The sequence below is a fragment of the Callithrix jacchus genome, chromosome 2 (genome assembly GCF_049354715.1).
Source record: "Callithrix jacchus isolate 240 chromosome 2, calJac240_pri, whole genome shotgun sequence".
Taxonomy (NCBI): Eukaryota; Metazoa; Chordata; class Mammalia; order Primates; family Cebidae; genus Callithrix; species Callithrix jacchus.
The window spans coordinates 61,597,095-61,624,008 of record NC_133503.1 but is presented as its reverse complement, the minus strand read 5'-3'; the positions used below and the strand labels follow the sequence as shown (position 1 = coordinate 61,624,008).

General features: G+C 41.9%; 1 long non-coding RNA gene across 2 annotated transcripts in view; it reads right to left on the bottom strand.

Annotated features, from left to right (window-relative positions):
• Positions 1 to 26,914, bottom strand: part of LOC144581551 (uncharacterized) — a 59,163-nt gene that overhangs the window by 8,153 nt on the left and 24,096 nt on the right. For both annotated transcript variants that reach the window (XR_013532508.1, XR_013532509.1), the window contains one exon: positions 26,004 to 26,142. This is a non-coding gene — a long non-coding RNA (uncharacterized LOC144581551). The remainder of the gene's footprint in view (positions 1 to 26,003; positions 26,143 to 26,914) is intronic.

The window sequence follows — 26,914 nt, the reverse complement described above, 5'->3', positions numbered from 1 at the left end:
GGCCAATATCCATGATGAACATAGATGCAAAAATCTTCAATAAAACATTGGCAAGCCGATTGCAACAGCACATCAAAAAACGTATTCATCATGATCAAGTAGGATTCATCCCGGGGATGCAAGGCTGATTCAACATACACAAGTCTATAAACGTAATTCACTACATAAACGGAACCGTAAACAAAAACCACACGATTATCTCAATTGACACAGAGAAGGCATTTGACAAAATTCAACAGCCCTTTATGCTAAAAACCCTCAATACACTCGGTATCGATGGAATGTATCTCAAAGTAATAAAAGCTATTTACGGCACACCAACAGCCAATATCATACTAAATGTGCAAAAACTGGAAGCATTCCCTTTGAAATCCGGCACTAGACAAGGATGCCCTCTCTCACCACTCCTATTCAATATAGTACTGGAAGTTCTAGCCAGAGCAATCAGGCAAGAAAACGAAATAAAGGGTATTCAAATAGGAAAGGTGGAAACCAAATTGTCTCTATTTGCAGACGACATGAGAGTATACCTTGAAGACCCCATCGCCTCAGCCCAAAAACTCCTGAAACTGATAAGCAACTTCAGCAAAGTCTCAGGATATAAAATCAATGTGCAAAAATCACAAGCATTTGTCTACACCAATAACAGACTTAAAGAAAGCCAAATCAAGAACGAACTGCCATTCACAATTGCTACAAAAAGAATAAAATACCTTGGAATACAACTCACAAGGAACGTTAAGAGACCTCTTCAAGGAGAACTACAAACCACTGCTCAACGAAATCAGAGAGGACACAAACAGATGGAGAAACATTCCATGTTCATGGTTAGGAAGAATTAATATCGTGAAAATGGCTATACTGCCCAAAGTAATTTACAGAATCAACGCTATCCCCATCAAGCTACCATTGACTTTCTTCACAGAACTGGAAAGAATCACCATGAACTTCATATGGAACCAAAAGAGAGCCCACATAGCCATGTCAATTCTAAGCAAAGAGATCACAGCGGGGGGCATCACACTACCGGGTTTCAAACTATACTGCAAGGCTACAGTAATGAAAACAGCATGGTACTGGTACCAAAACAGAAATATAGACCAATGGAACAAAACAGAGGCACCGGAGGCAACACAACATATCTACAACTATACAGTCTTTGATAAACCTGACAAAAACAAGCAATGGGGAAAGGATTCCCTGTTTAACAAATGGTGTTGGGAAAACTGGCTAGCCATGTGCAGAAAGCAGAAACTGGACCCCTTCCTGACACCTTACACTAAAATTAACTCCAGATGGATTAAAGACTTAAACATAAGACCTGGCACCATAAAAACCCTAGAAGGAAATCTAGGCAAAACTATCCAGGACATAGGAGTAGGCAAGGACTTCATGAACAAAACACCAAAAGCATTGGCAACAAAAGCCAAAATAGACAAATGGGACCTAATGAAACTCCACAGCTTCTGCACGGCAAAAGAAACAGTCACTAGAGTGAATCGGCAACCAACAGAATGGGAAATAATTTTTGCAGTTTACCCATCTGACAAAGGGCTGATATCCAGAATTTACAGAGAACTCAAACAGATTTACAGGAAAAAAACAAACAAGCCCATTCAAACGTGGGCAAAGGATATGAATAGACACTTCACGAAAGAAGACATATATGAGGCCAACAATCATATGAAAAAATGCTCATCGTCACTGGTCATCAGAGAGATACAAATCAAAACCACACTGAGATACCATCTCACACCAGTTAGAATGGCGATCATTAAAAAATCTGGAGACAATAGATGCTGGAGAGGATGTGGAGAAAAAGAAACACTTTTACACTGTTGGTGAGAGTGTAAATTAGTTCAACCATTGTGGAAGACAGTGTGGCGATTCCTCAAGGCCTTAGAAATAGAAATTCCATTTGACCCAGCAATCCCATTACTGGGTATATATCCAAAGGACTATAAATCGTTCTACTATAAGGACACATGCACACGAATGTTCATTGCAGCACTGTTTACAATAGCAAAGGCCTGGAATCAACCCAAATGCCCATTGACGATAGACTGGATTGGAAAAATGTGGCAGATATACACCATGGAATATTTTGCAGCAATCAGAAATGATGAGTTTGTGTCGTTTGTAGGGGCATGGATGAAGCTGGAGAACATCATCCTCAGCAAACTGACACAAGAACAGAAAATGAAACACCGCATATTCTCACTTATAGGCGGGTGATGAAAAATAAGAATACGACTTGAGCTGTGACTGGGGCAATCAAGGAGCTGTGTTAAAATTTGTGTAGCGAGAGGGGACTCAAGATGGCGCTGTGAGAACAACCCAGGATTGGAGCCCGCGTTGAATTCGCAAACGGTGAGTCAGTGCTGCATTTCCAGACTGATCTTTGTTGCCCACAGAATGGGGAAACTCCCAAGTATAAAAAGACACGGGACGCCAGGCAGTAGGTCTGCCTGGCGAAGCCGGCAGCCGGGGCGGCGGCGGCCGGCCCTACCCAGCAATCCCCACAGGGCGCGCTTGTCCGGGTGCCTTGTTGAACCGGCAACCTGAGACTTGAGAGGGCTGGACTTGAGACTGAACGAGACTTGCACAGTAGCCCAGCCCAGGGGATTGCAGGGACAGATCGCTTGGGATACCCAGTGGGACGAACAAAACCGCGATTTCAAACTATCCTGGGCAGACGGTCCGAGACGCTCTGTGGGGGAGGGGCGTCCACCACTACGGAGGCAACCTGCCCCAACTGATATACACGCCCACTGCTGAGGCAGCCAGCTGTTGCCGAGGCAACCCGCCCCAACTGAGATACACGCCCACTGCTGACGCAGCCAGCCGTTGCCGAGGCAACCCGTCCCTACTGAGATACACGCCCACTGCTGACGCAGCCAGCCGTTGCCGAGGCAACCCGTCCCTACTGAGACACACGCCCACTGCTGACGCAGCCTGCCGTTGCTGAGGCAACACGCTACAACGAAGAGACTCCGCCGCAGGGCGTGGCGGAGCCCACAGCAGAGCCGGCAGGAACAGCGCGAATCACACAACAGCAGGGCGGAGCCTCGGCAGCCAAACAGTGGCTAGTCTGCCTTTGAGCTGGGCAGGACACCTGATCGGACATCCAAAAATAAAGCCCAAACCCCTCAACACAGAGCATTTGAGAAAAAAAAAAAGGGTTGTTTAATGAGCTTTGTTGCAGCAGAATCAAACATAGCAGCCTAACAGCCCTGAATAAACAACAGAGTGCACAGCTCAGCAATTAAACCCCTATAAAGTACAAACTGTCTCCTCAAGCAGCTCCCTGACCCCTCTATATCCAAAAGACTGTCATTAGGCAGGCATCATCCTGGGACAAAGAGAGCAGAAAAAGAAACTGGTAGCTTCCCTCGCTGTGCCACGGCTACTAGAGGTGCACCCCAGACAAGCAGGGTCTGGAGCGGACCTCAACAGTCGTACAGCGAAGGGGCTAGACTGGTAGAAGGAAAACCAAGCAACAGAAATACTTCATCATCAACATTCTGGGTGTCCACTCAGAGACCCAAACGAAAAGTCAGCAACTACGCAGACGACCAGCGGACAAATCCACAAAGATGGGAAGAAACCAGCGCAAAAAGGAGGAAAACACCCGAAACCAGAACACATCGCCTCCTAGAAAGGACCAAAACTCCTCACCAGCAAGGGAACAAAGCTGGACGGAGAATGACTGTGACGAAATGACGGAATTAGACTTCAGAAGATGGATAATGAGAAACTTTTGTGAGCTAAAAGATCATGTATTAAATCAATGCAAAGAAACTAAGAACCTTGAAAAAAGATTTAAAAAAAGATTCGAGGAAATGATAACAAGAATGGATACCTTAGAGAGGAATATGAATGAATTAAAGGAGCTGAAAAACACAATACGAGAACTACGCGAAGCAAACGCAAGTTTCAATAGCCGAATTGACCAAGCAGAAGAAAGAATATCTGAAGTCGAAGACCAACTCAATGAAATAAAACGAGAAACCAAGATTAGAGAAAAAAGCACAAAAAGGAATGAACAAAGTCTCCAAGAAATGTGGGACTATGTGAAAAGACCTAACCTACGTTTGATAGGTGTACCAGAAGGGGACGAAGAGAATGAATCCCAGCTGGAAAATACTCTTCAGGACATCATCCAGGAAAATTTCCCCCACCTAGCAAGACAAGCCAACACTCAATTGCAGGAAATACAGAGAACACCACAAAGATATTCCGCAAGAAGAGCAACCCCAAGGCACATAATTGTCAGATTCAACAGGGTTGAAATAAAGGAGAGAATACTAAGGGCAGCCAGAGAGAAAGGTCGGGTCACCCACAAAGGGAAGCCCATCGGACTCACAGCAGATCTCTCGGCAGAAACACTACAAGCCAGAAGAGAGTGGGGGCCAATATTCAACATTCTTAAAGAAAAGAACTTTCAACCCAGAATCTCATATCCAGCCAAACTGAGCTTCAGAAGTGAAGGAAGAATAAAATCCTTTGCGAACAAGCAAGTACTCAGAGATTTTGTCACCACCAGGCCTGCTTTACAAGAGCTCCTAAAAGAGGCACTACACATAGAAAGGATCAATCAGTACCAGCCATTCCAAAATCACACTGAATGCTAAAGAGCTTCAACATAATGAAGAATCTACAACAACTAACAGGAAAAACAGCCACTTAGAATCAAAATGGCAGTATCAAATTCACACATAACAATATTAACCCTAAATGTAAATGGACTAAATGCACCAATCAAAAGACACAGACTGGCAAATTGGATAAAAATCCAAAACCCATCAGTGTGCTGTATCCAGGAAACCCATCTCACATGCAAGGATACACAAAGGCTCAAAATAAAGGGATGGAGGAAGATTTACCAAGCTAATGGAAAGCAAAAAAAAAGCAGGAGTTGCAATTCTCATCTCTGATAAAATAGACTTTAAAGCAACAAAGATCAAAAGAGACAAAGAAGGCCATTACATAATGGTAAAAGGATCGACACAACAAGAAGAGCTAACGATCCTAAACATATATGGACCCAATACAGGAGCACCCAGATACATAAGGCAAGTTCTTAATGACTTACAGAAGGACTTAGACTCCCACACAATAATAGTGGGAGACTTTAACACTCCACTGTCAATACTAGACAGATCAACCAGACAGAAAATCAACAAGGATACCCAGGGCTTGAACTCAGACCTGGAGCAAGCAAACCTGGTGGACATTTACAGAACTCTCCACCCCAAATCCACAGAATACACATTCTTCTCAGCACCACATCACACCTACTCTAAAATTGACCACATAATTGGAAGTAAAGCACTGCTCAACAAATGCAAAACAACTGAAATCATAACAAACAGCCTCTCAGACCATAGTGCAATCAAGTTAGAACTCAGAATTCAGAAACCGACCCAGAACCGCACAGCTTCATGGAAACTGAACAACTGGCTCTTGAATGTTGACTGGGTAAACAACGAAATGAAGGCAGAAATAAAGAAGTTCTTCGAAACCAATGAGAATGAAGACACAACGTGCCAGAACCTCTGGGACACATTTAAAGCAGTCTCTAGAGGAAAGTATATAGCAATAAGTGCCCATATGAGGAGAATGGAGAGATCCAAAATTGACACCCTATCGTCAAAATTGAAAGAGCTAGAGAAGCAAGATCAAAAAAACTCAAAACCCAGCAGAAGACAAGAAATTACTAAGATCAGAGCTGAGCTGAAGGAGATTGAGACACGAAAAACCCTTCAAAAAATCAATAAATCCAAGAGCTGGTTTTTTGAAAAGATCAACAAAATAGACAGACCACTAGCCAGATTGATTAAAAATAAAAGAGAGAACAACCAAATAGATGCAATAAAAAATGATAAAGGGGAAATCACCACAGATTCCACAGAAATTCAAACCATCATCAGAGAATATTACAAACAACTCTATGCACATGAACTAGTAAACCTGGAAGAAATGGATAAATTCCTGGACTCCTGTGTCCTCCCAAGCCTAAACCAGGAGGAAGCTGAAACTATGATTAGACCAATAACAAGGTATGAAGTTGAGGCAGCAATTAAGAGCCTACCTCACAAAAAAAGCCCAGGTCCAGATGGGTTCACAGCCGAATTCTACCAGACACACAAGGAGGAGCTGGTACCATTCCTTCTAAAACTATTTCAAACAATCCAAAAAGAGGGAATCCTTCCCAAATCATTTTATGAGACCAACATCATCCTGATACCAAAACCCGGCAGAGACCCAACGAGAAAAGAAAACTTCAGGCCAATATCCATGATGAACATAGATGCAAAAATCTTCAATAAAATATTGGCAAGCCGATTGCAACAGCAAATCAAAAAACTTATTCATCATGATCAAGTAGGATTCAACCCAGGGATGCAAGGCTGGTTCAACATACGCAAGTCTATCAACGTAATTCACCACATAAACAGAACCAAAAACAAAAACCACATGATTATCTCAATTGACGCAGAGAAGGCATTTGACAAAATTCAACAGCCCTTTATGCTAAAAACCCTCAATAAACTCGGTATCGATGGAATGTATCTCAAAGTAGTAAAAGCTATTTATGACAAACCAACAGCCAATATCATACTGAATGGGCAAAAACTGGAAGCATTCCCTTTGAAATCTGGTACTAGACAAGGATGCCCTCTCTCACCACTCCTATTCAATATAGTACTGGAAGTTCTAGCCAGAGCAATCAGGCAAGAAAAAGAAATAAAGCGTATTCAAATAGGAAAGGTGGAAGCCAAATTGTCTCTATTTGCAGACGACATGAGAGTATACCTAGAAGACCCCATCGCCTCAGCCCAAAAACTCCTGAAACTGATAAACAACTTCAGCAAAGTCTCAGGATATAAAATCAATGTGCAAAAATCACAAGCATTCGTCTACACCAATAACAGACTTAAAGAAAGCCAAATCAAGAGCGAACTGCCATTCGCAATTGCTACAAAAAGAATAAAATACCTTGGAATACAACTCACAAGGAACGTAATGACCTCTTCAAGGAGAACTACAAACCACTGCTCAACGAAATCAGAGAGGACACAAACAGATGGAGAAACATTCCATGTTCATGGTTAGGAAGAATTAATATCGTGAAAATGGCTATACTGCCCAAAGTAATTTACAGAATCAACGCTATCCCCATCAAGCTACCATTGACTTTCTTCACAGAACTGGAAAAAACCACCATGAACTTCATATGGAACCAAAAGAGAGCCCGCATAGCCAAGTCAATTCTAAGCAAAAAGAACACAGCCGGGGGCATCACACTACCGGATTTCAAACTATACTACAAGGCTACAGTAATCAAAACAGCATGGTACTGGTACCAAAACAGAGATATAGACCAATGGAACAAAACAGAGGCACCGGAGGCAACACAACATACATACAACTATACAATCTTTGATAAACCTGACAAAAACAAGCAATGGGGCAAGGATTCCATGTTTAACAAATGGTGTTGGGAAAACTGGCTAGCCATGTGCAGAAAGCAGAAACTGGACCCCTTCCTGACACCTTACACTAAAATTAACTCCAGATGGATTAAAGACGTAAACATAAGACCTGGCACCATAAAAACCCTAGAAGGAAATCTAGGCAAAACTATCCAGGACATAGGAGTAGGCAAGGACTTCATGAACAAAACACCAAGAGCATTGGCAACAAAAGCCAAAATAGACAAATGGGACCTAATGAAACTCCACAGCTTCTGCACGGCAAAAGAAACAGTCACTAGAGTGGATCGGCAACCAACAGAATGGGAAAAAATTTTCGCAGTCTACCCATCTGACAAAGGGCTGATATCCAGAATTTACAAACAACTCAAGCAGATTTACAGGAAAAAAACAAACAAGCCCATTCAAAAGTGGGCAAAGGATATGAACAGATACTTTTCGAAAGAAGACATATATGAGGCCAACAATCATATGAAAAAATGCTCATCGTCACTGGTCATCAGAGAGATGCAAATCAAAACCACATTGAGATACCATCTCACGCCAGTTAGAATGGCGATCATTAAAAAATCTGGAGACAACAGATGCTGGAGAGGATGTGGAGAAAAAGGAACACTTTTACACTGTTGGTGGGAGTGTAAATTAGTTCAACCATTGTGGAAGACAGTGTGGCGATTCCTCAAGGCCTTAGAAATAGAAATTCCATTTGACCCAGAAATCCCATTACTGGGTATATATCCAAAAGACTATAAATCGTTCTACTATAAGGACACATGTACACGAATGTTCATTGCAGCACTGTTTACAATAGCAAAGACCTGGAATCAACCCAAATGCCCATTGATAATAGACTGGATTGGAAAAATGTGGCACATATACACCATGGAATATTATGCAGCAATCAGAAATGATGAGTTCGTGTCGTTTGTAGGGACATGGATGAATCTGGAAAACATCATCCTCAGCAAACTGACACAAGAACAGAAAATGAAACACCGCATATTCTCACTCATAGGTGGGTGATGAAAAATGAGAACACATGGACACAGAAAGGGGAGTACTAAACACTGGGGTCTATTGGGGGGAAAAGGGGAGGGCCCGTGGGAGGGGGAGGTGGGGAGGGATAGCCTGGGGAGAAATGCCAAATGTGGGTGAAGGGGAGAAGAAAAGCAAAGCACACTGCCATGTGTGTACCTACGCAACTGTCTTGCATGCTCTGCTCATGTACCCCAAAACCTATAATCCAATAAAAAATTAAAAAAAAAGAAAAAAAAAAGAAAAATAAGAATACATGAACACAGGAACACAGGGAGGGGAGTACTAAACACTGGGGTCTACTGTGGGGAAAAGGGGAGGGCCAGTGTGAGGGGGAGGTGGGGAGGGATAGCCTGGGGAGAAATGCCAAATATGGGTGAAGGGGAGGAAGGAAGCAAAGCACACTGCCATGTGTGTACCTACGCAACTGTCATGCATGTTCTGCTCATGTACCCCAAAACCTAAAATGCAATAAAAAATAAAAATAAAAAATTAAAAAATAAAACCCAATCTATCCAAAATGTTTTAACATATAATCAGAATTAAATTCTTAAAGATATATATATATATATATACATGTATTTATATATATGTAAAACTAAATCTTTGAAATACTTTCTTGTATTTTTTCTTAGCATATCTCAGATCATACTGTGAACAATGCAGGTGCTCAGCAGCCCCTGTGGCCAGTGGCTGCCACATTGCAAGTGCATCTCTGAGGGCTCTGACTTTTTTGACCTTAGGGAGGTGAAGGGCCTGAATCCTCCCTTCCCACCAGATGGCGGTAAATACCCTTTCTCTGCCAATATGTCTCCTGTTTCAAGAGTAAGAGAGGTGGCGCCCTGAGAGACAAGAGGAACTTATAAGAAACAACTGTTCACAGGTGGACCACTGCTGTCCACTGCTGCTTGGTGTGGACTCATCACTCCTCAAGAGGTCAGACAGTAGTCAAAAAAGACAGGGCCCCAGAAGGGGGAAACCTCATGGTTTTAGATTTTTTCATAGCCTTGACTTTCAGAGTTTAGATGTCACAGGATTGGATTAAAGAAAAAGCTTTTAGCTTATAATTTGGCCTTGACAAATCAAAGTAGAAAGAAATAAAAGCATGTCACCATACAAATAATGTAAACACCAAGAGAGTCATTAATAACAGAAAAGAGGAGAAAATAGCTACAAGAAACAAACAGAATCATTAATAAAATGGAAATAGTTCATTATTTTCAGAATTAAAATGAGCATATACATGAAGTAAAATTTCCAATACAAACATGTAAATTGGCTAAAGAGATTTAAAAAAAACAACAAGATTTATTTTCTTCGCCTATAAGAAGCTCACTTCAGATCTAACACACAAACAGGTTAAAAGTGGCAATATCAAAAAAATACCTTGTAGGGGAATTGCAATCAAATGACAGCAAGAGTGGTCATAATTATGCAAAATACACACTAAGTCAAAACTGAAACAAGAGACAAAGAAAGCTCTGATATAATGACAAAAGTGTTGATTCACTGGGGAAGCTGTATTAATAGTAAAAACATGCACATTTCACAACAGGGTTCCCAAACGTATAAAGATAACATTGACACAGATGAAGAAAGAAATAGCTATGCAAAAATAGTAAGCCACATAATTACTCCACTAATAGTTAAGAATAATCAAGCTAGACCGAATGCTAACATGAGAACAGAGGATTTGAATAACACTGCAAACTGCGTGATTGTAAAAGACGTAGAAAACACTAGTCACAGTGAATAGAAGTGAAAAACAAAACAAAACAAAAGACACTCCACACAACAACATCAGAATATACAATCTTTTCAATGGAACATGAAACATTCTCCTAGGTGAATGAACTATTAGGGCAGAAGACAAGTTTTACTAAATTTTAAAATATTAAAATATGGGCCAGGCATGGTGGCTCATGCCTATAATTCTAGCATTTTGGGAAGCTGAGGTGAGAGAATTAAGTGAGTTTATGAGTTCAAGGCCAGCTTGGACAACATAGGGAGACCCTGTCTCTACAAAATATAAAATTAACAACAACAACAACAACAACAACAACAAAAATAGCTGAGCATGATGGCACATGCCTGTGTGTCTAGCTACTCAGGAGGCTGAGGTGGGAGGATTGCTTGAGTCTGTGAGATTGAGGCTGGCCATGATTGGTTAGCCATGATTGAACCACTGTGCTCCAGCCTGAGCAACAGAGCAAAACCCTGTCTCAAAAAAAAAAAAAAAAATTAAAATATTACAAACTATCATTTTTTGTTAAAAGGGAATAAAAGTAGAAATCAAAAGCTGAAGAAATACTGAAAAATCTACAAATAGCTGGAAATTAACACACTCTTGAGGATGCTCTTGTTCAAGGATTAGAAGACAATATTGTGAAGACATCCACACTCCCCAAACTCAAGTGCAGATTCTTGTACTCTCTATCAAATTTTAACTGTCATTTCATTTTGCAGAAATACAAAAAGTAATTAAATTTACATGGATCTAAAGGGAGTATAAGGAGCCAAACAACCTTCAATAATAAAATAAAATTGGAGGCATCACAACACTTGACTTCATAATATATTACGAAACTATAGTAACCAAACTACTTGATACTGACATAAAGGCAGGCAGACAGACCAATGGAACAGACTAGACCACAGAAATAAACTCACAAATATACGGCCAAATGAAGAGTTATTTGTGTATCCATATTCATTGCGGCATTATTCACAACAGCTAATATGTGGGAGCAACCCAAATGTCCCTGAATGAATGAGTCGATAAAGACGATTTGGAATATACGAAGAATGGAATATTCAGTTTTTTTAAAGCAGGAGATCTGATTATTTTTACACTAAAAATAAATCTTGAAGACATTATGTAAATAAAATAAACCAGTCACAAAAGTACACTCACTGTGTGATTCCAGTTAAATAAGACATCTAAAGTAGTTAAACTCCTAGAAACAGAAAGTAGACTAGTATCCATCAGAGCCTTAGAGGAGGAGATAAAGGGGTAGTTGTTCTTTCATGGACACTGAATTTTAGTTTTGCAACATACAAACATTCTAGAGATATGTTGAAACTCTTTCATTCACCGTGAAGCAGGGGAACAAACAGACTCTTCAACAAATAAGGTTACAAAACTAAATATTAATTGGAAGAAAATGAAACTGGACTTTTCTCTTGCACCATATACAAAAATATCTTAAACAAATTAAACATTTAGGCCACGCACAGTAGCTCATGCCTACAATCCCAGCACTTTGGCAGGCTGAGGTGGGTGGATCACCTGAGGTCAGGAGTTCGAGATTATCCTGACCAACATGGAAAAACCCCATCTCTACCAAAAATACAAAATGAGCCAGGCGTGGTGGTGCATGCCTGTAATTCCAGCTACTCAAGAAGCTGAGGCAGGAGAATTACTTGAACCCAGGAAGCATAGGTTGTGGTGAGCCGAGATGGTGCCATTGCACTCCAGCCTGGGTGACAGAGTGATCAAATATATATATGTGTGTGTGTGTGTGTGTGTGTGTGTGTATACATACATATGGTAGAAATGTGTCTTGGTAATTTTTAAAATATCACATTAAAAGCAGAAGTAACAAGGAAAAAGCAGAAAAATGGGACTACCTTAAATCTAAGAAGCTTTTTGGACATCAAAGAAAATATTTAGTGGAGTAAAAATGCCACCTATGAGATATCTTAAGTAATCCAATCATAGAAACCGAGGGTAGAATGTGTTTGTCAAGAGCTCGGGAGAGGGTAAAATGAGCAGTTGTCGTTTATGGGTACTGAGTTTTAGGTTTGCAATGGAAAAGCTCTATATGTCTGTTGCATAACAAAGTGGGTATATGTAATACTAAATTATGCAATTAAAAAGACACAGAATGGTAAATGCTGTTGTGTTTTTATTATAATTAAAATATAAGTCGCCTGGTATGGTGGCTCAGCACTGTAGTCCCAGCAGTTTTGGAGGCCTAGGTGGGCTGATGGCGAGATCAGGAGATAGAGACCATCCTGGCCAACGTGGAGAAGCCTCGTCTCTACTAAAAGTACAAAGGGTATCTGGGCATGGTGGTACACACCTGTAGTCCCAGCTACCTAGGAGACTGAGGCAGGAGAATCACTTGAACCTGGGAGGCGGAGGTTGCAGTAATCTGAGATTGTGCCACTGCGCTCCAGCCTGGCAACAGAGTTAAACTCCGTCTCAAAAAAAGAAAAATACATATACATATATATATATGCATGTATGTATATATATGCATATATGTATATATATAGAGAGAGATAAACAGAGTGCGTAATGTGATACATAAAAGAGATACAGTGTTATAAAATTACCTTCAAATTATAAATGTATTTTTCTCATACAGAGATAATAAAGATTCATTAATAAATACATGTGAATTAAGACTATTTACATGACTACTCTCCTGAACAAGATAAAACAACGTTTGACACCAGCCAAGAAAAGAAATATGCAAGATAAGTTATAAACAAATAGAAGCAAACAGACATGATTTTATTGGTAACAGGTATGGCTGATTCATGTTTTAATTAAACCCCACGTCGACTTAAAGTGTACATAAAGTTGTAGATTTACATCCAAAATCATAATAGGTAGGTAAAACCAAACTCACAAAACACAAATGTCAAAGAACCTACTCTAAAAAAGAAACCCAGTAATACGAAAATTGCAAAACAAGAATGAGAGAAACATTAACCAAAACACTTCTATATAAAACAGATATACAATTAAGAAATAGTCCTCTTAGATAACTAGTTTTCAGCTGTGACTGTGCAACTGTGCTGAACAGGGATTTTGAATCATGACTGCGTTAGGGAGACACTCAGGGGGCAGACAGTGCCACGTCCAAAGAAGCCACTGCTCCTCCTCCTGCCGCTGCTGCTGCCGCCGCTGCTATTCTCTGCACCTACATCCACCCCTGGGCACCCACTCCGTCCTGGAATGCGAAGAAGACCCTGTTCCTTCTGGAGCGACAGACAGCTTTTCTCCCGGCCTCCTCGCTTGTTCACCCAGCAGGTACAGAACCTGAGATCTGAGCTGGTCCTGCGGCTCTGAGCAGCCAGGTGCCGGACTGTGAGAACTGAGAGGCGAGCTGCGGGGAGAAGAGGCGACAGGAACGCCGGGCTGATGCGGCCGATGGCGGAGGCGCGAGCAGGGCTGGCTGCTGCCTGGGCCGGATGGTCAGAAGTACCAGAGGTCGCCACAGTCCCCACGTTTGACCCCCTAGCCGCATTCATACATTCTGCGCTCAAGAAACGGAAGCGGCAGTGGGAGCTGCTGCTCCAGAAGGTGGAATGGCCTGGCAGGGAGCACACAGCTGCCACCGGCTACTGGGCGAGCTGGTCCGCAGCCTGGGCCCGTGAACATCTGCCCGTGTGCAGGACACACGGCCAGCCTTGTTCCGCTTGCTCCTCTGCCTGCTGTGCAAAATGCTCAGGTGCCAGATCTCCGGCATTCTTGGCAAGTGTACTGTGGCGGGGAGGCAGAAGGGAGGAGGGGTTTGTCAGGAGCCCTGAACAGAGGTTCTTGGCATATAGAGGAGAGAGAGGTGGCTGTTTCCAGTTGTAGATATGGGGTGACAAACCCCATAGGACCCTGTCTTTTCAGTGAGACTTCGGTTAAATTGTTATCTGTTCACCTGCTTGAGCCTCTGAGAACAGAGGAGATGGGGCGCTTTTAAATTGGTCTGGTCATAATGGTCTGGACCCTTGCCCCAGGGCAGACCTCCTTCTCTCCTTTGGGGTCTCTTTGCAGCCTGGCGGCTCACACCTGTCCACCCCAGGTGTCATTAATATAGTGTCTAGGTAGATCTGGCTGCCACTGATGCTGAGGTGCAGCACAATCTAGCCAGATCTTCGCCTGTTACAGGACGTTTTAGCCTTCAGCAACCTGGCCCATTTTCCTCAGTCTGGAAGCCCCCTGTGAGCCTCAGTGTTTCCAGGCCTCAGCCCTGACTGACGCTCTACTAGGGTCCCTCTGCATTTACACCACTTAAAGGCACTAGGGCCTCACCCTGCCTTTCCCACTTTCCCACAACAGGCCCCATTCAACACCAACAGAAAATGTCTGGACCATGTGCACCCCTCTTCAGTGTTAAAGCTTGGAAAATATATTTTTTTCACTGAACATGTAACAATTTAACATATAAGGAGGTTAGCTTTATGCACAGACATGCATGTAAATAAGTTCAAAAATTCTTCCTTTTATCTTCCGGTAAAAGGGAGATTAACATTCTTACACTTACTTTGTTCAGTTATTTTACAGTTTTCCTCTCTCACTTGCTCCTCTTTTTTTTGACGGAGTCTTGCTCTGTTGCTCAGGCTGGAGCACAGTAGCAAAATCTCAGCACACTGCAGCCTCCACCTCCTGGGTTCAGGAGATTCTCAAGCTTTAGCCACCCGAGTAGCTGGAATTACAGGCATGCATCACCACACCCAGCTCTTTTTTGTGCTTTTAGTAGAGATGGGGCTTCACCATGTTGCCCAGGCTGGCCTCAAACTTCTGGCCTAAACTGATCTGCCTGACTTGGCTTTATAAAATGCTGGAATTACTGGCATGAGCCACCATGCCCTGCCTGTCACTATCTCTATGTTTATTTGTTCAATAGGAAAATTCTCAGTCAAGACATCTCAGTATGGTGGAGATAAGCTTGCACAATCAATTCTTAATAAATGCAGAGTGGAAAGTTTTCCATTTCCAATTTGCAGCTCTTAGAACTAGGATTAGGGCCGGGCGCGTTGGCTCACACCTGTAATCCCAGCACTTTGGGAGGCCGAGGCGGATGGATCATGAGGTCAAGAGATCGAGACCATCCTGGTCAACATGGTGAAACCCCGTCTCTACTAAAAGTACAAAAAATTAGCTGGGCATGGTGGCGCGTGCTTGTAATCCCAGCTACTCAGGAGGCTGAGGCAGGAGAATTGCCTGAACCCAGGAGGCGGAGGTTGCGGTGAGCCGAGATGGCGCCATTGCACTCCAGCCTGGGTAACAAGAGCGAAACTCTGTCTCAAAAACTCCTGGTCATAAACTCATGTGATGAGAAGTCACAGCATGCCCTCATTTTCTACATATCCACCTGCATTTGCAGATGCCTTTCAAATGTGCTAAAAGAGAAAGAAGTGGGAATGTGTCCCCCTTATAGCTACTCTCTTCCCTTTGGTGAGTTTCCAGTTTGTGCATTGTCTAGATAACCCAGGAGCCAGTGATCAAAGGGAAGAGGTCGTGTTTGTCAGGAGAATGCTTTGCTGCATCAAGATTCAGCGAAGCTGTTCACCGCCTGGAGCCCATGAAGCCCCCAGGGACAACATGAAGCTCAGAAACCATCGCTGAGGTTTGGAAGTGAGGACAGAAGTTAAGGGGTGCCCACAGGAGTGAGCACAAAAATGCTCCCTTTGGATTTCTAAGTGATTGCTGCTGCTTCTTACATCAGTGTTGCTTCTGACCACAATGTGTTCCCGGTCCTTCTTTCTTGGCATTTTGCTGTTTGTGTCCAAGAAAAAAGTCCTGGATGGCAGTGGCGAGAAGGATGCGTGCCTGCTAAAGATGATCTGCTGGTGAGCCCTGCAGCCTGTTTAGCAGAGCCTAAAATTCTTGCTCACTGCGTGGTGATTCAGACCATGGAAGGTTCTTTTGCTGTGGTTCTGAGTTCAGAAATAATTGTGCCTTTTCCTGAATTCCTGGGATTGAGAGGAGGTCTGGTGTAGTTACTCCAGCCAATGAGATAGCTTCTTTGTGGCTTGTGTCTGTTTCTGCCACAGGGGAGACTCAGTGTACGTGGGCTGCTAAGGTGTTCCTGCTCCAGGATGCCATTGAATCATGACATCCTGGGAGTTCTTGCCCAAGACCCACCAGTGCTAAAGGTGAGATGTGTCTTGTTGACCAAGATCCTGAAATGGTGACTAAGGATGACCAGGCTGAGGGTGTCCCCTTTTGTGACATGGTAAAAATCCCCATAAAACTGCATACCTCAACCATACCTCGGCTTTCTGTTGAAACTGCTCTCTATAACCCTAATGTGACAGGCAAGCAGTCCAAACCCACGCTATCTTGGCCCCTGCAACTTGTAATAAGTAACTAAGATGTGTGATTTCCACCCATACCCAGACAATCTGTAAACAAATGCTTATCTTGACTTCTGTAAACCACTTAAGTAACAATCAGAATATCCAAAGTCCCCTGGCCCTCGGAATGTCCAGAGCCCCTCACCCTCATCTCCACCCAGGAGGTAATTTATGGAATCCACTGGCCTTGTCTGAAGCCCCTCACCCCCATCCCCTCCCCTCACCCTCACCCCTGAGGTGGTTTATGAGCATAAAAGGTCTTGACACCCTCCTTTCGGGGCCATGGGTTAGAGAGACTCGAGTCCTCCGTGGCCGTCGGCAATAAAGACCCTGCAATTTGGCATGCTTTTGTCTTGGTGTTGACTTTCTATGCTCACTCCAGTACAACACCTTTAAGGTAGAACTTTCAGGCCAACATCTCATTTTTGTTGTCATCCTAAAATTTTTCTTTTGACAGAGGCCAGAAACAAGTCTGTGTACGGGAGAACCTTTTATCCTAGAGTTGGTAGCATCGACACGTGACTCCTAAGTGCCAGAAGAGGTTGAGAGATCTCTTCCATCTGCATGGCCAATGTGGGCTGAGCATCGTGCAGACCGCAGAGGGATCCAAAAAATTATAGGATGTGGGAGGTGGAAAAGAAGCTGGCAAAAATAGCAGGCGGCTGGTCAAAGAATAGGAGGCAGGAAGAGGACAAGGCCTGCCTGGGGAAGGGCACATGTTTTGTTCCAGCCAAACAGTCACATGAAGTCATGGTCTCGGACCTGGTGACAGGTAATTCTCAAGCCTCCTTGTGCTGTGGCCTGGGAACTGAGGTCTTTGGTTCTGAAATAAAATTTAAATTTCAGACTCTGGAATGCCTGTTTGTTTAGCCAGTTTCTCTCTAATGGTGATTCCAGGAAAGGAATTCTCCTGGAAATTTTTGATAATTCTTTTCAAAGTCTTCAATGAATACACTGATTTGTGATTAAATGATGGATGTTCATTTACTTCTGCCTTCTTATTTGACTCATACAATAAGTATTGACTACGGCAGGAACGGTCATATCATTTTTTACAACAGAGAAAACCTCGAGTCATTCATAGATAAAACCAAAGCCTCATTCTCCTATATTAAACATTCTCCTACATTAAACTTCTTGAATTTTCTACATCAACATTTCAAAACATGAAACACTGCAAATAAAATATAAATACCTCACTGGACACCAATTATTAAGGTAAATACCAGAAGGAATCAAATATATGAATACACATACACCAAATAAAGAGGTTCGATTAATTAAAATTCTTTTTTACAAAAGAGAAGCCCAGAATCATGTGACTTAACTGGTAAATTCTACTAAATTTATGCCAACTCTTCACAATCCCTTTCGGAAAATAGAAGACAGTTATTGGGAACACTTTCCAATTTGTTCTATGAGGCCAGTATTACTCTGATATGAAAGCCAGACAAAAGCATCACAAATAAATGTGGATATAAATAAAATTGTGATGAATACACACATAGAAATTCTCATGAAAAGAGTGAAATGAATGAAGAACATGTCAAAATGATTGTACACCATGAACAAATGGAATTATTTCACAAATGCAATATTGACCTCTCCAATAATTAATCAGTCTTACACAAATAGGATAAAGGAAGGTAACAGAAAGATCCCATCAACAGACACAGAGAGCATTTGACCAATTCAATATTCATTCATGATTAATCTCCCTGGAAAGGAGGACTATAAGCAGACTTTCTAGATCTGCTAAAGGGCATCAATGAAAATCTTATGACTAACCCCATAACAATACAATACTGGTTGTTGTGTCTTGATATTTTAGGACAAGACAAAAATGTTAACATCCAAAAAAATTACGTAAGAAAATAAACAAATCATTCTTGAGGGAAAGTAAGAGGTTGAAATTGTCTATCACTGCAGATGATGTAAACTCGAATAAAAAAGTTTATAAGAAATTCATTAAAACTCACAAAAACCAATAAATGAGTTACGCAAAGTCTCAAGATACAAAATCAATATACAAAGTTCAATACTACTTTTATGTACTAACAATGATCAACCTTAAAATAAAAATAGGAAAACAATTCCATTTGTATATGTATGGAAAAGAAATAGAGAGGACTCAAGATGGCGCTGTGAGAACAACCCAGGATTGGAGCTCTCTTTGAGTCTGCGGAGAGGTGAGTCGGAGCTGCATTTCCAGACTGATCTTTGTTGCCCAGGGAACGGGGAGATTCCCAAGTATAGGGGAGATGCTGGACGCCTGGCAGTGCCTCTGCCTGGCGAAGCCGGCAGCCGGGATGGTGGCGGCCGGCCCTGCCCATCACTCCCCACAGGGCGCGCTTGTCCGGGTGCCCTGTTGAGCCGGCAACCTGAGACTTGAGAGGGCTGGACTTGAGACTGAGCGAGACTTGGACAGTGGGCCCGCCCAGGGGATTGCAGGGACAGAGCGTTTGGGCTAGCCCAGTGGGACGAACAAGACCGCGATTTCAAGTGATCCCCATGCAGTCGGTCTGAGAGGCTCTGTGGGGGAGGGGTGTCCACCATTACCGAGGCAACCCGCCCCAACTGAGATACACGCCCACTGCTGAGGCAGCCTGCCATTGCCGAGGCAACCCGCTACAACAGAGAGACTCCGCCTCAGGGCGTGGCAGACCCACAGCAGAACAGCAGAACCTGCCCCAACAGGGCGGGCCTCACAACAGCAGGGCGGAGCCTCGGCAGGCAAACAGTGGCTAGTCTGCCTCCTAGCTGGGCAGGACACCTCAATGAACATCCAAAAATAAAGCCCGAACCCCCCAACACAGAGCATTTGAGAAAAAAAGGGTTTTTTTAATGAGCTCTGTTGCAGCAGAATCAAACATAGCAGCCTAACAGCCCTGAATGAACAACAGAGATCACAGCTCAGCAACTGAGCTCCTATAAAGTACAGACTGTCTCCTTAAGCAGTTCCCTGACCCCTCTATATCCAAAAGACTGACATTTGGCAGGTATCATCCTGGGACAAAGATAGCAGAAAAAGAAAGGGGTAGCATCCCTCACTGTGCCACAGCTGCTAGAGGTGCACCCCAGACAAGCAGGGCCTGGAGTGGACCTCAGCAGTCGTACAGCGAAGGGGCTAGACTGGTAGAAGGAAAACCAAGTAACAGAAATACTTCATCATCAACAATCTGGGTGTCCACTCAGAGACCCAATCGAAAAGTCAGCAACTACGCAGACGACAAGTGGATAAATCCACAAAGATGAAAAGAAACCAGCGAAAAAAGGAGGAAAACACCCGAAACCAGAACACCTCGCTTCCTAGAAAGGACCAAAACTCCTCACCAGCAAGGGAACAAAGCTGGATGGAGAATGACCGTGACGAAATGACGGAATTAGACTTCAGAAGGTGGATAGTGAGAAACTTTTGTGAGCTAAAAGAACATGTATTAAATCAATGCAAAGAAACTAAGGAACTTGAAAAAAGATATAAAGAAATGATAACAAGAATGGATAACTTAGAGGAATATGAATGAATTAACGGAGATGAAAAACACAATACGAGAACTTCGCGAAGCATGCACAAGTTTCAATAGCCAAATTGACCAAGCAGAAGAAAAAATATCTGAAGTCGAAGACCAACTCAATGAAATAAAACGAGAAACCAAGATTAGAGAAAAAAGCGCAAAAAGGAATGAAGAAAGCCTCCAATAAATGTGGGACTATGTGAAAAGACCTAACTTACGTTTGATAGGTGTACCAGAAGAGGACGAAGAGAATGAATCCAAGCTGGAAAATACTCTTCAGGACATCATCCAGGAAAATTTCCCCCACCTAGCAAGACAGGCCAACACTCAAATACAGGAAATACAGAGAACACCACAAAGATATTCCGCAAGAATAGCAATCCCAAGGCACATAATCGTCAGATTCAACAAGGTTGAAATAAAGGAGAAAATACTAAAGGCAGCCAGAGAAAAAGGTCGGGTCACCCACAAACAGAAGCCCATCGGACTCACAGCAGATCTCTCGGCAGAAACACTACAAGCCAGAAGAGAGTGGGGGCCAATATTCAACATTCTTAAAGAAAAGAACTTTCAACCCAGAATCTCATATCCAGCCAAACTGAGCTTCAGAAGTGAAGGAAGAATAAAATCCTTTGCGAACATGCAAGTACTCAGAGATTTTGTCACCACCAGGCCTGCTTTACAAGAGCTCCTGAAAGAGGCACTACACATAGAGAGAAACAACCAGTACCAGCCATTCCAAAATCACACTAAATGCTAAAGAGCATCAACATAATGAAGAATCTACAACAACTAACAGGAAAAACAGCCACTTAGCATCAAAATGGCAGTATCAAATTCACACATAACAATATTAACCCTAAATGTAAATGGACTAAATGCACCAATCAAAAGACACAGACTGGCAAATTGGATAAAAATCTAATACCCATCAGTGTGCTGTATCCAGGAAACCCATCTCACATGCAAGGATACACAAAGGCTCAAAATAAAGGAATGGAGGAAGATTTACCAAGCAAATGGAGAGCAAAAAAAAAAAAAAAAAGCAGTAGTTGCAATTCTCATCTCTGATAAAATAGACTTTAAAGCAACAAAGATCAAAAGAGACAAAGAAGGCCATTACATAATGGTAAAAGGATCGATACAACAAGAAGAGCTAATGATCCTGAACATATATGGACCCGATGCAGGAGCACCCAGATACATAAGGCAAGTTCTTAATGACTTACAAAGAGACTTAGGCTCCCACGCAATAATAGTGGGAGACTTTAACACTCCACTGTCAATATTAGACAGATCAACCAGACAGAAAATCAACAAGGATATCCAGGGCTTGAACTCAGACCTGGAGCAAGTAAACCTGATAGACATTTACAGAACTCTCCACCCCAAATCCACAGAATACACATTCTTCTCAGCACCACATCACACCTACTCAAAAATTGACCACATAATTGGAAGTAAAGCACTGCTCAACAAATGCAAAACAACTGAAATCATAACAAACAGCCTCTCAGACCATAGTGCAATCAAGTTAGAACTCAGAATTCAGAAACCGACCCAGAACCGCACAGCTTCATGGAAACTGAACAACTGGCTCATGAATGTTGACTGGGTAAACAATGAAATGAAGGCAGAAATAAAGAAGTTCTTTGAAACCAATGAGAATGAAGACACAACATGCCAGAACCTCTGGGACACATTCAAAGCAGTCTCTAGAGGAAAGTATATAGCAATAAGTGCCCATATGAGGAGAATGGAGAGATCCAAAATTGACACCCTATCGTCAAAATTGAAAGAGCTAGAGGAGCAAGATCAAAAAAACTCAAAACCCAGCAGAAGACAAGAAATAACTAAGATCAGAGCTGAACTGAAGGAGATAGAGACACGAAAAACCCTTCAAAAAATCAATAAATCCAAGAGCTGGTTTTTTGAAAAGATCAGCAAAATACACAGACCACTAGCCAGACTGATTAAAAAGAAAAGAGAGAACAACCAAATAGATGCAATAAAAAATGATAAAGGGGAAACCACCACAGACTCCACAGAAATTCAAACCATCATCAGAGAATATTACAAACAACTCTATGCACATAAACTAGTAAACCTGGAAGAAATGGATAAATTCCTGGACTCCTGTGTCCTCCCAAGCCTAAACCAGGAGGATGCTGAAGGTATGAATAGACCAATAACAAGGTCAGAAGTCGAGGCAGCTATTAAGAGCCTACCACTCAAAAAAAGCCCAGGTCCAGACGGATTCACAGCCGAATTCTACCAGACACACAAAGAGGAGCTGGTACCATTCCTTCTAAAACTATTTCAAACAATCCAAAATGAGGGAATCCTTCCCAAATCATTTTACGAGACCAACATCGTTCTGATACCGAAACCCGGCAGAGACCCAACGAGAAAAGAAAACTTCAGGCCAATATCCATGATGAACATAGATGCAAAAATCTTCAATAAAATATTGGCAAGCCGATTGCAACAGCAAATCAAAACACTTATTCATCATGATCAAGTAGGATTCATCCCGGGGATGCAAGGCTGGTTCAACATACGCAAGTCTTTAAGCGTAATTCACCACATAAACAGAACCAAAAACAAAACCACATGATTATCTCAATTGATGCAGAGAAGGCATTTGACAAATTTCAACAGCGCATTATGCTAAAAACCCTCAATAAACTCGGTATCGATGGAACGTATCTCAAAGTAATAAAAGCTATTTATGACAAACCAACAGCCAATATCATACTGAATGGGCAAAAACTGGAAGCATTCCCTTCGAAATCTGGCACTAGACAAGGATGCCCTCTTTCACCACTCCTATTCCATATAGTACTGGAAGGTCTAGCCAGAGCAATCAGGCAAGAAAAAGAAATAAAGCGTATTCAAATAGGAAAGGTGGAAGCCAAATGGTCTCTATTTGCAGACGACATGATAGTATACCTTGAAGACCCCATCGCCTCAGCCCAAAAACTCGGGAAACTGATAAGCAGCTACAGCCAAGTCTCCGGATATAAAATCAATGTGCAAAAATCACAAGCATTCGTCTACACCAATAACAGACTTAAAGAAAGCCAAATCAAGAACGAACTGCCACTCACAATTGCTACAAAAAGAATACAATACCTTGGAATAAAACTCACAAGGAACGTTAAGCGACCTCTTCAAGGAGAACTACAAACCACTGCTCAACGAAATCAGAGAGGACACAAACAGATGGAGAAACATTCCATGTTCACGGTTAGGAAGAATTAATATTGTGAAAATGGCTATACTGCCCAAAGTAATTTACAGAATCAACGCTATCCCCATCAAGCTACCATTGACTTTCTTCACAGAACTGGAAAAAACCACCATGAACTTCATATGGAACCAAAAGAGAGCCCGCATAGCCAAGTCAATTCTAAGCAAAAAGAACACAGCGGGGGGCATCACACTACTGGATTTCAAACTATACTACAAGGCTACAGTAATCAAAACAGCATGGTACTGGTACCAAAACAGAGATATAGACCAATGGAATAAAACAGAGACACCGGAGGCAACACAACATATCTACAACTATACAATCTTTGATAAACCTGACAAAAACCAGCAATGGGGAAAGGATTCCCTGTTTAACAAATGGTGTTGGGAAAACTGGCTAGCCATGTGCAGAAAGCAGAAACTGGACCCCTTCCTGACACCTCACACTAAAATTAACTCCAGATGGATTAAAGACTTAAACATAAGACCTGGCACCATAAAAACCCTAGAAGGAAATCTAGGCAAAACTATCCAGGACACAGGAGTAGGCAAAGACTTCATGAACAAAACACCAAAAGCATTGGCAACAAAAGCCAAAATAGACAAATGGGACCTAATGAAACTCCACAGCTTCTGCACGGCAAAAGAAACAGTCACTAGAGTGAATCGGCAACCAACAGAATGGGAAAAAATGTTTGCAGTTTACCCATCTGACAAAGGGCTGATATCCAGAATTTACAGAGAACTCAAACAGATTTACAGGAAAAAAACAAACAAGCCCATTCAAACGTGGGCAAAGGATATGAACAGACACTTCACGAAAGAAGACATATATGAGGCCAACAATCATATGAAAAAATGCTCATCGTCACTGGTCATCAGAGAGATGCAAATCAAAACCACATTGAGATACCATCTCACGCCAGTTAGAATGGCGATCATTAAAAAATCTGGAGACAACAGATGCTGGAGAGGATGTGGAGAAAAAGGAACACTTTTACACTGTTGGTGGGAGTGTAAATTAGTTCAACCATTGTGGAAGACAGTGTGGCGACTCCTCAAGGCCTTAGAAATAGAAATTCCATTTGACCCAGCAATCCCATTACTGGGTATATATCCAAAAGACTATGGATCGTTCTACTATAAGGACACAGGTACACGAATGTTCATTGCAGCACTGTTTACAATAGCAAAGACCTGGAATCAACCAAAATGCCCATTGATAATAGACTGGATTGGAAAGATGTGGCACATATACACCATGGAATATTATGCAGCAATCAGAAATGATGAGTTTGTGTCGTTTGTAGGGACATGGATGAATCTGGAGAACGTCATCCTCAGCAAACTGACACAAGAACAGAAAATGAAGCACCGCATATTCTCACTCATAGGCGGGTGATGAAAAATGAGAACACATGGACACAGAAAGGGGAGTACTAAACACTGGGGTCTATTGGGGGGGAAGGGGAGGGCCAGTGGGAGGGGGAGGTGGGGAGGGATAGCCTGGGGAGAAATGCCAAATGTGGGTGAAGGGGAGAAGCAAAGCAAAGCACACTGCCATGTGCGTACCTACGCAACGGTCTTGCACGCTCTGCTCATGTACCCCAAAACCTAAAATCCAATTAAAAATTTAAAAAAAAAAAAGAAAAGAGATAAATATTTAGGAGTGGTTCTAATTAAGCGCAATTTTACAGTAAAAATACAAGCTTTTTTAAAATAATTCAGTTAAAAAAACTGAAAAAATAGGCATCAGCATTCAGCTAGTTAATATTATTTCATTATCCTGTGTATCTCTTGAAAATCCACACAATGAAATAAAATATACGTTAGCATTATTTTTAGTGTAATAATCATAGGTTGGTGGAACACTGCTTATTATAAAAGAAACTAATTCTACATGTCTGGAATAGCCCATCCTAACTTTTCTATTTTACATCCAATATAAGTCAAACAGATTTTGTTTTAACAGATCTTGAGTTAAAATCCAAATTGTTAAATATGCAAGATTGATTATAAGGTCACCACAGAGGTGTTTACTCGATGTGGGAATTCAGAAAGCATAAAGTTGCAAAGACAGAAGCAAATGTTTTTGAATGAATTATGAGGGACATTACTCACAGGCGTGATTCCCACTTTTACCGATTGACTCATGTAATCTTACTGTACAAAAAACTACCTCTGATTTTAGACAGACGCTAAATGAACCACCACCAAGTTCGTATCCAGGAGAAGTGCTCACTCTAGAGGATTTTGTCTCCTGGCTGATGACACTATTCTGTCTTTCATATGCTACTCTAAACTTTCTATAATAATGGTAGAGTTTAGTAAAGTGGAGCCCCAGGCCTGCCATCCCCATGCTCCTGTCCAGCAACAGCATCTCCCTTAAACACAGCGGCATAGGGTATGCAATTGACCCCACCTTGCTGCTGTTCACTTCCACATACAAAGTTGCTGTACGCTTTGCAGTGGAATTCCACCTGGCTGCATCTGGTTGGCCAGAAGCCCTGCAGGTAGAATGGGATGGTGAGGAGAGCACATTGAGAGAACAGATGAAAGCTCAGAGGCTGCCCACTTTCCCGCCCCCCTGCCCACAGGCAACAGCACTCACCCAGCTGTCCAGTGTGCATGTCTGCTGAAGGCTGCTGCACTGCTCTCCATCACAGAGATGAAGTGACAGCAGTCTGAGGGCCCCACACTTCATGGCCAGGCTCTGTTGATGGTGCCACAGCTTTAGGTGCAACTAATGTCTGGAATGTATAAGAAAATCCAACAGCTCAGCAAGAATAAAACAAGTAACCTTATCGAAAAGCAGGCAAATATTGGGAACGGATATTGGAAAAAAAAAAAAAAAAAAAAAGACAATGATGACCAGAAAGCATGTAAAAAATGCTCAACATTGCAGATGATCAGAGAAATACCAATTAAAAATCACAATGGAATACCATTTTACACCATTCATAAAGGCTAATTAATAAAAAGAAGAAAAATGACAGACATTGGCAAGGATACAGGGAAAAAAGAAAACTTATACATTGTTTGTGAGAATGTAAAATTCTATCTCTATGGAAAATGGTATGAAGATCTCTCAGAAAAATAAAAATACAAGTTCTATTTGATTTAGCATTCCAACCACTGGGTATTTACCCAAAGGAAAATAATTTATTACATAAAGAAGATACCCACACTCATATATTTATTGCAGCATTATTCACAATAGCAAAGATACGGAGCCAATTTAAATTTATTAATCAACGATTGAATAAAGAAAATGTGCTATACATTTACACCATGGAATACTACTCAGCCATAAAAAGATATAAAATAATATCTTTTGCAGCAATATAAATGGAACTGGAGGTCATTATTGTAAGTGAAATAACTCAGAAACAGAAAATCAAATACTGCATTTTCTCACTTACACATGGGAGCTCAATAATGCGTACGCTTTGATATAGAGACTGGAAAAATAGACATTGGAGACTCAGAAAGATGGGAAGTGGTAGAGGGTTTAGGAATAGA